Source organism: Siphateles boraxobius, unplaced genomic scaffold (assembly GCF_051911475.1).
Source record: "Siphateles boraxobius isolate OS27281-9 unplaced genomic scaffold, OSU_SipBor_1 12, whole genome shotgun sequence".
Classification (NCBI taxonomy): domain Eukaryota; kingdom Metazoa; phylum Chordata; class Actinopteri; order Cypriniformes; family Leuciscidae; genus Siphateles; species Siphateles boraxobius.
The window spans coordinates 18,547,025-18,557,508 of NW_027508722.1; positions in this window are offsets into that span (position 1 = coordinate 18,547,025).

Consider the following 10,484-nt stretch of genomic DNA (forward strand, 5'->3'; position numbering starts at 1 on the left):
TGTTGTGATAGTCTTTTCTTCCCCATTGTGATTAAATGTTATGAGGGCATATTAATTTGAAATAAATATGATGTGCACAGATAAATCATATATAATAAATGCTGCAATATTCCTTAAACAAGAACAAGATGTGTAAATTTTGATTTCAATGTGACAAATTCCACACTAATGTCTGCAGTCTCAACTTGTTTATTCATGTACAGTAGTGGCCAAAATTGTCCAGCCTTGGAAAATTGACATCTTCACCCTTTATTCAAATGTTATTAAAATTGTATTAAAGATTGTGTGAAAATATTGCGTAGTTGTGCTGGATTTAATTGTTTTATTTGCAGTCAACATTTTTGGACAGGCTGTCATGCAAAGCAATTATAAACACATGCAAAAACCAGAGAGAACCAGTGAAATATAACTGTTTACAGTCAATGTATGCTTTTTCATGTGAGCTTTTAAAATATCATATAAAATAAAATATAAAATATTTAATAAAACATGTTGGGTCATTAAAAACAAATAACCCCTCCAGACATCACTTTTGGCCACTGCAGTGGTACATAAACACATACGTATGTATGTATATATATATATATATATATATATATATATATATATATATATATACCATTAAATATGAGTTATTTATTTGACCTATTAGTTTTAAACACACACACACACACACACACACACACACACACACACACACACACACACACACACACACACACACACACACACACACACACACACACACACACACACACACACACACACACACACACACACACACACTTGAAGTTGAAGTTATTTATTTGACCTATTAGTTTTAACACATTCGCTATAAATCAGGGTAACTCTTGCTTTTCTCCACTAGATGGCAGCAGAGTCAATAAAACGCATTTATTGCTGAGGTTTGGTTTATCAAAACAGCAATCAATTCAGAAGCTTTCTTTAAAGGTACACTATGTAATCTTTGGCCTACTAGTGGGTAAAAAAACCCCAAACTGCATGCATTTTGCAGAAGAACAATATGGGTCTCATGCATGTGCATACGAACGATTTTAAGAACAAATCAAGATTAACTAAAAATTTCGTAATGAAATCTATTATATTCTACTAAATTTACGAAGGAAACCACACGTAGCCTACGCAAAAAGTACTATTGCCTTGTCCAAATACACACACTTGCGTCTTTGCACTTGACCACTTATCTACTTACATGACGGATTTCCTGTATTTGGCCCAAGTGTTCAAGTCATAGACTTGTCATAGACTGTAAAAAAAAAAGGTTCAAGGTGTGAACGGAAAGTGTAGGGCTACGTGCAGAACTGATTACCGGATGGGGCTCATTTAGTGTTGCATAACAATGCAAGTGTTTACGGAGCTTTTTTGTTTTCAATACTTTGCATTTTAAAATAAACTTGTTCAGTAGGCTAGTCGCTATATTAGCAGAAACCAAATTTGAAACCTGTTGTGCTTGTAATTGATAAAAAGCAGTTGCAAATGATGCACATTTTATTGGAGCAAAGATAAGTCGGCAATGTGTAGCCTATTTTGTAGCCTACAACACTTTTACTACCAAATTATATGTAGCCTAATATCGAATTAATTTAACTTATTATTCGACATCTCGCAATTTCGGGGCACGCGAGTTTCCTAACATAATGCATGATGATGAATATGCTTAGCCTCGAATACCGCTCTGAAGCGGTTTTCAAGATAGTGTGGGTAGGCCTACAGTGTGCATTAAGAATACTGTACTTTGGCAATTTTAAGACATGACAGTCTTGCATGACATGTCACGTGCAGGCTCTCTCAAGTGGCCAAGATCGCAAGAGTGGGCATCTGTATCTGTATGGCCTTATATTTGGCCTTTAATTATATTATTTAGAACTTATATCCTAACACAACTATATTTTACTGAAGAATGCTGCATTAAATGGAGTGATATCAGCTAAATTGGGCCACATTTTGGTAAATCGTTTGGGACAATAATACAATACCATATATGCCTTTTCTATGTGTTTTTATGATTAATAATGACTGTTTTTGATAATTTTGTGTTGAAATTATGTAATAAAATATAATTATTTAGGCCCTACATTTCTTGAAACATCAGCTGTGCCAACTTTTTTTGCATGAGCAGTTTCAGGTAAAATGGGCCAATTGTTCAGGTAAAATGGGCCAGTCAAACTGCAAAGGGAAATAGTAGGCTAATTTATCCTCAATTTTAATTTTAAAACACAATTGCTTATACAGCCACATGACATTTAAACTGCATTAAACAAACATATTCATATGCGCCATTAAAAAAAACATTTTGGGTGCAAACCCACATATTCAAATGTGCAATTAAAAAAGTCCATTTTGGAACAGCATCAGTACACTGATGTCAGTGGTGTGTGTGTGTGTGTGTGTGTGTGTGTGTGTGTGTGTACATGTGTGTGTATGCGCGCACACACACACACACACACACACACACACACACGTCTGGTTCGGTATCTTTGTGGGGACTCTCCATAGGCATAATGGTTTTTATACTGTAGTTTGTGATGTCAGAAACACCAGCTATTTCAAAATGAGTTTTTGAGACTGTATCTTTTTTTTCCACTGCAGTTTCAAGGAGAAAATACTCAGCAATGGTGTTGTCTTTGCACATGGTTTGTCTCAAAGCATATTAAAAACACCACATAGTCAAACAACATTGAAAAACTTTACTAGAAGACATTGCTACCCATTAAAAGACACAGTACCTCCTTGAAAATAAATTCCAGCACAACTGAAATCCCTTATGCTCTGTTTGAGAGGTACAAGTGGCAATTTATCTGTTCAATAAAATACCATACTCCCATTTTGAGTAATAGAAATGCCATGTCCATGTCACTTACAACATAAATCCTTCTGTTCATCGCCATCTCTGAAATACCAAGCCAATGTTGATTCTCGTTTAATTACGAGCTCTGGAGTGTTCAGCAAACTTTTTGTCAGCAAACTCTCTGTTCGGCGTTTTTTAAAAACGGGTGATTTCCCAGAAGTTCGAGATTTAGCTTCTCCAAGTCAAACTTTCTCAATCGTTGAACTTGTGACAATTAACCTGCCATTCCCACACCATACTCGTCAAAGCCGGAGCAACTTTTCTCTATTTACGGATATGATGAGACACGCACGGGTGAGTGATGTGTGTACGCAATTTCCTGTGAAACCATCCCAACAGGTCACTTAAAATAATCCCAATATATATAAGCACTAATAAAAGGCTTGCCATAGTGAATCAGGGTAAGACAAAAACACATTTTGGAAGAATGATTGATGATGTATTGACTCATTATTTACATTCTGTTCATTTTGAACAAAAAAAGTTAAATAGAAAGTGTTATTAAAGTTTAAATAAATTGCATATGGCTACACTTCTTTCAAGAAAAAAAAATCTCTCAATCCAAAAAATCTTTTACCATTTACTCATCATCTGACTTTCTTTCTTCTGAAGAACCAAAGAACATAAATTACCGTTTCCATATAATAAAAGTAAATGTGAAATAATAAAAGATTTTTCATTTTTGGAAGAAATATTCCTTATAAAAAATTGAAACTAGTGAAAGACCACAGAATACTGGGTTATATTGTGCTTGATCTTGCCTTATATGATTCTAAGTGAACTTTATATTTTTTTCAGGGGAAAATATCCATCAACACTCTTAACATGATGCTAAAATGATACCAACTTTTGACGTTTACAAGTAGAGAATTTGTGAAATGATGTCCTTTGTATCAAGGGTGCTCAGTGATGATCTACCCTGCTGAATAGTTCTATTTATCATTTTTTGGATGCGGTTGACTTAAGTGGGAACTATGGAACTAAAGAAAGTCATAGTTCATTATGCAAAGTATTTGTAGGAAGTTCAAGAGTTAACACACATTTACCGTATGCTCTGAAAAAGGGGCCAGAGGCTTAAGAAGAAAAGTTATATTTCCTGTCTGCTGGGGTTTTTTTCAAGCACAGCACAGGAAACCACGAAGGTGTAGAGGGTATGGAGACATTTAAACGTCTTTTTTAAAAATTTTTTTTTTTTTTTTACAGTTGTCAATTTTGTCACAGTAACAGTCATTTTTAGAGCCTTACAGAGCAAAATATACGCATCACTTGACAGAGGTTTAAAACACAGGTCAGAATGTGGAGAAAAAGTTTGTCGTGCGGTCATACACTGCCACAGTTCCTCCATCCCACCTTTCAAAATGGGTGAGAACGTGGTAATGTGGTGGTGGGCATATTCTTCTCATCATGTATATCGAGGAAGTGAGGTTTTTTGAATTATCAATGTGTTAATGTACTTGTTTGTTTCTATGACTGTATTTTAAGTTTTTCTGAAACTGCATTTCCCTACAAAAACATTCAGCTGTCATTAAAAAAAAAGAATCATAAATGTGCAATAACCAAACCCATTTCCTATAAATATAAACAACAGTTTTCCCTCAGCCTCAGCAATTCCCTCTCTTTCCACTTCTCTATTTTTTTTAAAAGCCAGCCTTCATGATTTGTCAGGGGTCTTGCGGTTGCACGCAACCTCTTAAACCTTTTGTCATGTGCCTAACTACTAAAAGCAAACAAACATTTTCTTTGAGCAGCAAAAAAAACAGTGTTGTTTCTGCATGGATATTACCTTGACAATATTGTTACGCATGAGTAACAATTACATGAGAGTCTTGTTATAAAAGTAATGCAGTGTCATCAAAGTTGGGCAACTTATCATCTTAGTATTCTCAGTTCCTTAAATGAAACAAGACCATGGCATCAACACCTGCTGCACACACACATATATATATATATATATATATAATTACTCATTTCCTATTCATTTTTTTATTTTTTTTATTTGCTGTCAAACAGTCCAAAAAGATATAAAAAAGTGATCAAAGTCAAGTTTGTGAATGAGATTTAAAATAAAAAAGAGCTAAATTGAGCCTGAGATACGCAAACAAGATAAGTTATTTTCTAGTTTTAGTTTCTGTTCTCAATCTAACAACCCCCAGAGAGATTTACTTTTCAGTGACTGACACACATGCAAAGTACCTACTCACCAGTGTCACAATCCAGAAATAGATGTCATCAGTATAGCATTCAGTTTACATATTATGTTTGCAAGTTACCCTTATTTGAAATTCTATTAATGTTTTTTATTATTATTTATTTTATGTATAGGCAATATACCACATTTAAACTTAGTGTTTTAACACAGAAACAAACATTTTATAGGGGTACATTTGATATTCATAATTTGTTGCTGCGAAGTTTCAGCTACAGAATTAGGTCAGACTTCCTCTGACTGCAGGTTTAATTACTCAGATGTTGCTACTGTTAAAGGTTATTAGTGGTTGCAAACACCATGTGAATCCTGTTCTGCTGTGTCGTCATGTATGCTTGGTCGCCACTTAATGGCTTGATAATGCAGATGGCCAGAAAGCTGTAATATGTTCTGGCCGTCTGCCAGAAAAATGGGTACACTGGCTTGTTACGACTTTTACTATCTCTAGATGGTCAAGTTTGATCGTCTTCTCGACGCTCTGCCAGAACCCAGCGAGGAGCTCCGGCGGGGCCGATCCGGCAAGGACCTCACTAAACCACCCAATCGGTAGTAGCGACGGGCGGTGCGTACAAAGGGCAGGGACTTAATCAACGTGAGCTTATGACCCGTGCTTACTGGGAATTCCTCGTTGATGGGAAACAGTTTCAATCCCCAGTTATTTGACAGATGGCCAATCCCATGAGAATGTTGCTAAAAAGGCTAAATGTTGATGCTTGTGTACGTAGGCCTAAATCATGTCTCATCTGACCCTCTTTCTAAAGGGAAAGTTCACGCAAAAGTTGTAATTATGTCATCATTTACTTGTCGGTCCAACCCTGTATAACTTTTTTTTTCTGTGAAACTAAAATAAGATATTTTGAGATGTTTTAGTGATTTTTTTTGTCCCACGCAGTTTGCAGAGGAGGCAAGGGAGGCAGTGCCTCCCCAAAAAATGGGATGAGAAAATAATCCACAGTACAAAAATAAAACAACATAAATAGCATAATTTCAAAATGTGGTAATAAAAAGTGTATAACTCACACATTTTTCTATTTTCTCAATTTTTCAAAAGTGACACTGTCCACTGTTTAAAGCATCCCACTGATTTGGAGGGGGGGTTATGGGCAAAAGTCACGCTATGGTTGGCTACTCACGCATTAAATCCCACCTCTGGTTTCTGTGTGCAGGTTCCACGTCTGCAAATCAGTCTGAATGAACAATTAATGGTGAAGAATTTTTTAAAAGTATTTAAACAGCTCACCCACTTGAATATTTTTACTTGATGTCAAGTCAAAATCACTTGAAATTACTAACACATTTTTTTAGTGAGCAATCGGCCTGGTAAAACTCTACATGTCTGAGACCATCATGACACAGGATCAATTTTCGATCCTGACTATTAAAAAGAACATCTGAACATCAGTTCACAGATAAAATATACATCAAATATTTAATGTCACATTCTTATAGAATGCTTAAAAGGCACTAAAAATACACTTGGTTTTGTAAAAATAAGTATTGTTTATTTTTTTAACCTGTGAAAGATGTCAACAGTAAGCGTAACTGCAAAATGAAATTACATTGGATTATATATATATAGCCTATATATATATATATATATATATATATATATATATATATATATATATATATGTCACACACGTTGTAAAATGTGTGAGGCATGTTGTAACATAACCATACAGCTTAAAATGTTATATACATACATTCGGCAACGCGTCATAGTTGGGGGGCGTGGTTGGCGTGGGGGAAAACACCGCGAACATCGTGTATTTGAATGACAAAATGTCTTATTGCGAAGCATTGACGCCTGCCGACCGGCAACAATATATTGCTAATTTAACTGCAATAGGGTACGATTGCATATTTAATTAAATACTGGGTCAATGACCCGACCAAATGGCCGGAGATGTTGTTTTTTAGACATATTTTGCTATCTGGTTGAATCTCCAGGTAAGAGACATCGCGGTAGCTACCGGTAACATTAGCCTATAACTCAATCATATGTTATAACTCCATAAAACCTTGTCACTTTCCAATTGAATATATGCTTCACTCCAAACTATTAATCCTTTTGTAAAACGGTGATCAGTTGTACGAGGTTGCCGAGGGACTGTGCTGACAGTTATCTAACTCACAGACTGCAGTCTGTATTGAGTGTAGACCGTAGCGATTGGCCTATCAAGTGAGCCTTCAGCTGTAACGCTAATGTGAATGAGACATCCCTTATGAAACAACAACTATAAGAATCTTGTAGTATTTTAGGACAAAATATTATAGTAATCCTATAGGAATACTATAGTATTTTGGGACATACTATAGAAGTACTATAGAGGTATTACAGGCTACTACAGGGCTCTCAAGTTTTATCAAAAGTTTAGAGTGAGATTTAGGGGAGGAGCCACCCAAATATTTGCAGCAGCGGTCCCTCGACCCAACCAAATTCGCTTCAATTTTTGCTAGCAGTTCAATTTTGCCTATTGTTCATAATTGACCAGCACAAATGGAAATTATAACAATTGTTAAATCTGATAAAAAGACAAATTCATCCAACTAAAATAAATAGTTATATTTAAAAAATACAAATTTATTGAAAAATAAAAATAAATGTGACCCCAAACAAGCCAATTGAACATCAGTGCTCAATGTACATAACATTGTGTCATAACAACTTGCCCTGAGCATGTATGTCAAGACCCAAACCGGTCACCTTTACAGGGGTCATCGGATGCCCATTTTCCACAAGTTGGTATGATTCTTTTGGGTCTTCATGTAAAGTTTGTAACATACTTTGGTTAATATTTCTCAATGGTTGTGTAAAACAACACCCTTTTTACCTCTTCAAAAACAGCTCTGTTCACAGTGACCCGTTTCGGTGCATGTCCCTTTAAATGATAATGAGCAACAACTTTTTGGCTTTGAGGATTAAAAAAAAGTGAATGGATTTTTTTCATTGCATGGTGATTGTGTCCACACACTGCAAAGACACATTTATTTGCAAATACCATATAAAAGTGTATTTTGCATCCGATGACCCCTTTAAAAGCTGTTGGAGAGTTTTTGAATGCATCAAAAATAATTTAGCACGAATTTGTTTATACTCCTCAACATCAGCTCTCACTGTCTTTGATCACAGGCAAGAGATTTCGTCCAGGAATCGTAAAATCAAAATGCAAAAAAAAAAAAAAAATGAAGATGTCCGCAAACCGCATTCATCAGATCGTGCTCTTTCAACTTCCACTCCGTGTGTGCGCGTGTTGTCTAGTAACGAACGATGCAGCGGGGACACATAATTTACCCGGAAACAACTAATTCTAATTTCTGATTGGCTGGTAGCTAGCATTTAACTTCCCTCCGTTTGCCTGCGCCTCGTCCATTAATTGTATAGCGGGACAATTTCCCAGCGTGAGAAATACAAGGTGTGGCGTGTGAGCGTGTGAACGGGTTGAAATGCGTGTGTCTCACGCACGCCCAATGCGTGAGACTTGAGAGCCCTGCTACTATTTATTGCTTGTAGGCATTTTGTCCTCCTTTCCGGTTATGTGTGTTTATTAGGATGGATGTAGAACTTCAATTCATTATTTGTTTGTTTATTGGCGGTACAGAAAACTACACAGCACCTCTTCGGCATGTTTGTCGCGTGTATTTCAATGAGCGCAAAGGCAATGTTTCCCCCACGGGCTAAATTCACATCACGTGACGGGGCGTTGCCAGGGGCGTTCCCAGACCACCCGACTGTATGATTTAATAAAAAAATACAAGATAAACTAAAATATTTTGTCAATGAAATACAATTATAAACATTTTCTATAATAAAATATTGGCATTTTTTTAATGGGGGCAATAAAAACAAAACAAAAAAACAATGTGGGTAAATAGGTGAAGAAACAAATTCAGATGTTCAGAATAACACATAGCTGAACACAAAACCCCTCCCTTCCTCTACACACAGCTCTCACAGAAGAGGACACAAAGAGACCAGCCCTATTTCAGATACAGACTTTAAAGATAATGTTGTTAAGTCCAAAAAAGTTTCAGAGATATTTATTGCAAAGGGTTTAAAAATGTCTTTTTGTGATGGTTCAATGAACCATAAACAGTTATTGCACATGCACCTGTGGAACAGTCCTCAAGACACTAACAGTTTACAGGCGATAGACAATTAAGGTTACCGTCCCAACAACTAACAGGACATTAAAGAGACCTTTCTACCGACTCTGAAAAACACTAGAAGAAAGATGTCCAGAGTCCCTGATCACCTGCCACAGTCCTGCTGAAGGAAGGCATGAGGAGTGCAGAGGTGAACAGAACAATAAACTGCAATGTTCGTAATGTAAGTGCGCTAGAGGGAGACAGGAAGGACAGCTGATCTTCCTTGCAATTATAAACCACGTGTAACCATATTTGAGCCATGGTGAAAGAGTGGAGTAACATCTCACAGCAAGAACATGCTAACCGCTGTCCATGAAGATGAGATGTAACACTTAAAACTGATGGTGACACACCATTATGATGACTGCTACTTTTGATATTGACACCTTTGTTCTGGGACTCATTATTTTATTTCTGTTTGTGAAATTTGTTCAGTTTATGTCTCAGTTGTTGAATAATATTATAATATATTAATATTTATAATATATATATATATATATATATATCAGTTGAAAGTGAAAGAACATTTTTTGTTGTTGCTGAATTTATGTGTGAATGACATCGCCAACACCCTAGAATTGCATAGGAGACACGGTGTATGTTTAAAGAGTATTTTAAAACGGCTTTGAATGCAGCTCAGCCAATCATAATCAAAGACCTCAATTTGAACCTTTTTTATGGACGACAGAATTTCTATTTAAACAATTTAAAAGTGATGGAAGTCCTATGAAACAATATGACTATAGAGTAAGGTTTAAAATTGGTTTCAAAAGTGACATTTCCATATAAGAGTGAGTGACGCTTTTGGTTGGTGTGGGTTGGTATTTTAAGGTCTGAGGCTGTTTATATGGTAAGCAAGGATAACAAAAATTGACAGGTGGTTCCTCATAACCCAATGTGCAACTTCAACAGTATTTGACATATAGGTCTATTGTCTGTTTAAGAATTGAATATTTTGTCCATAATTACCAGTCTTTATCTTTAGATATCACCACTCTCTAAAGCTATGCTCATCGTCTCCCGGTTCCCTTTTCTTCTGCTTGAAAGAACTATGCCAGATTTCTCTTCTCTATTCTCCTTCAAACATTTTCATCTGTAGCTTTCACTTGGCCTTTAATAGTGACAAGTACAACCTGACACAATAAAAAAAAAATCTCTGCACATAAGGTAGAAAACCAAAACCAGACAACAAAAGTACAAATTAATATACGTGAGCAGCGATGTGTGCAAGTGAGAATGACAAGAAATGAAGAACAGGAC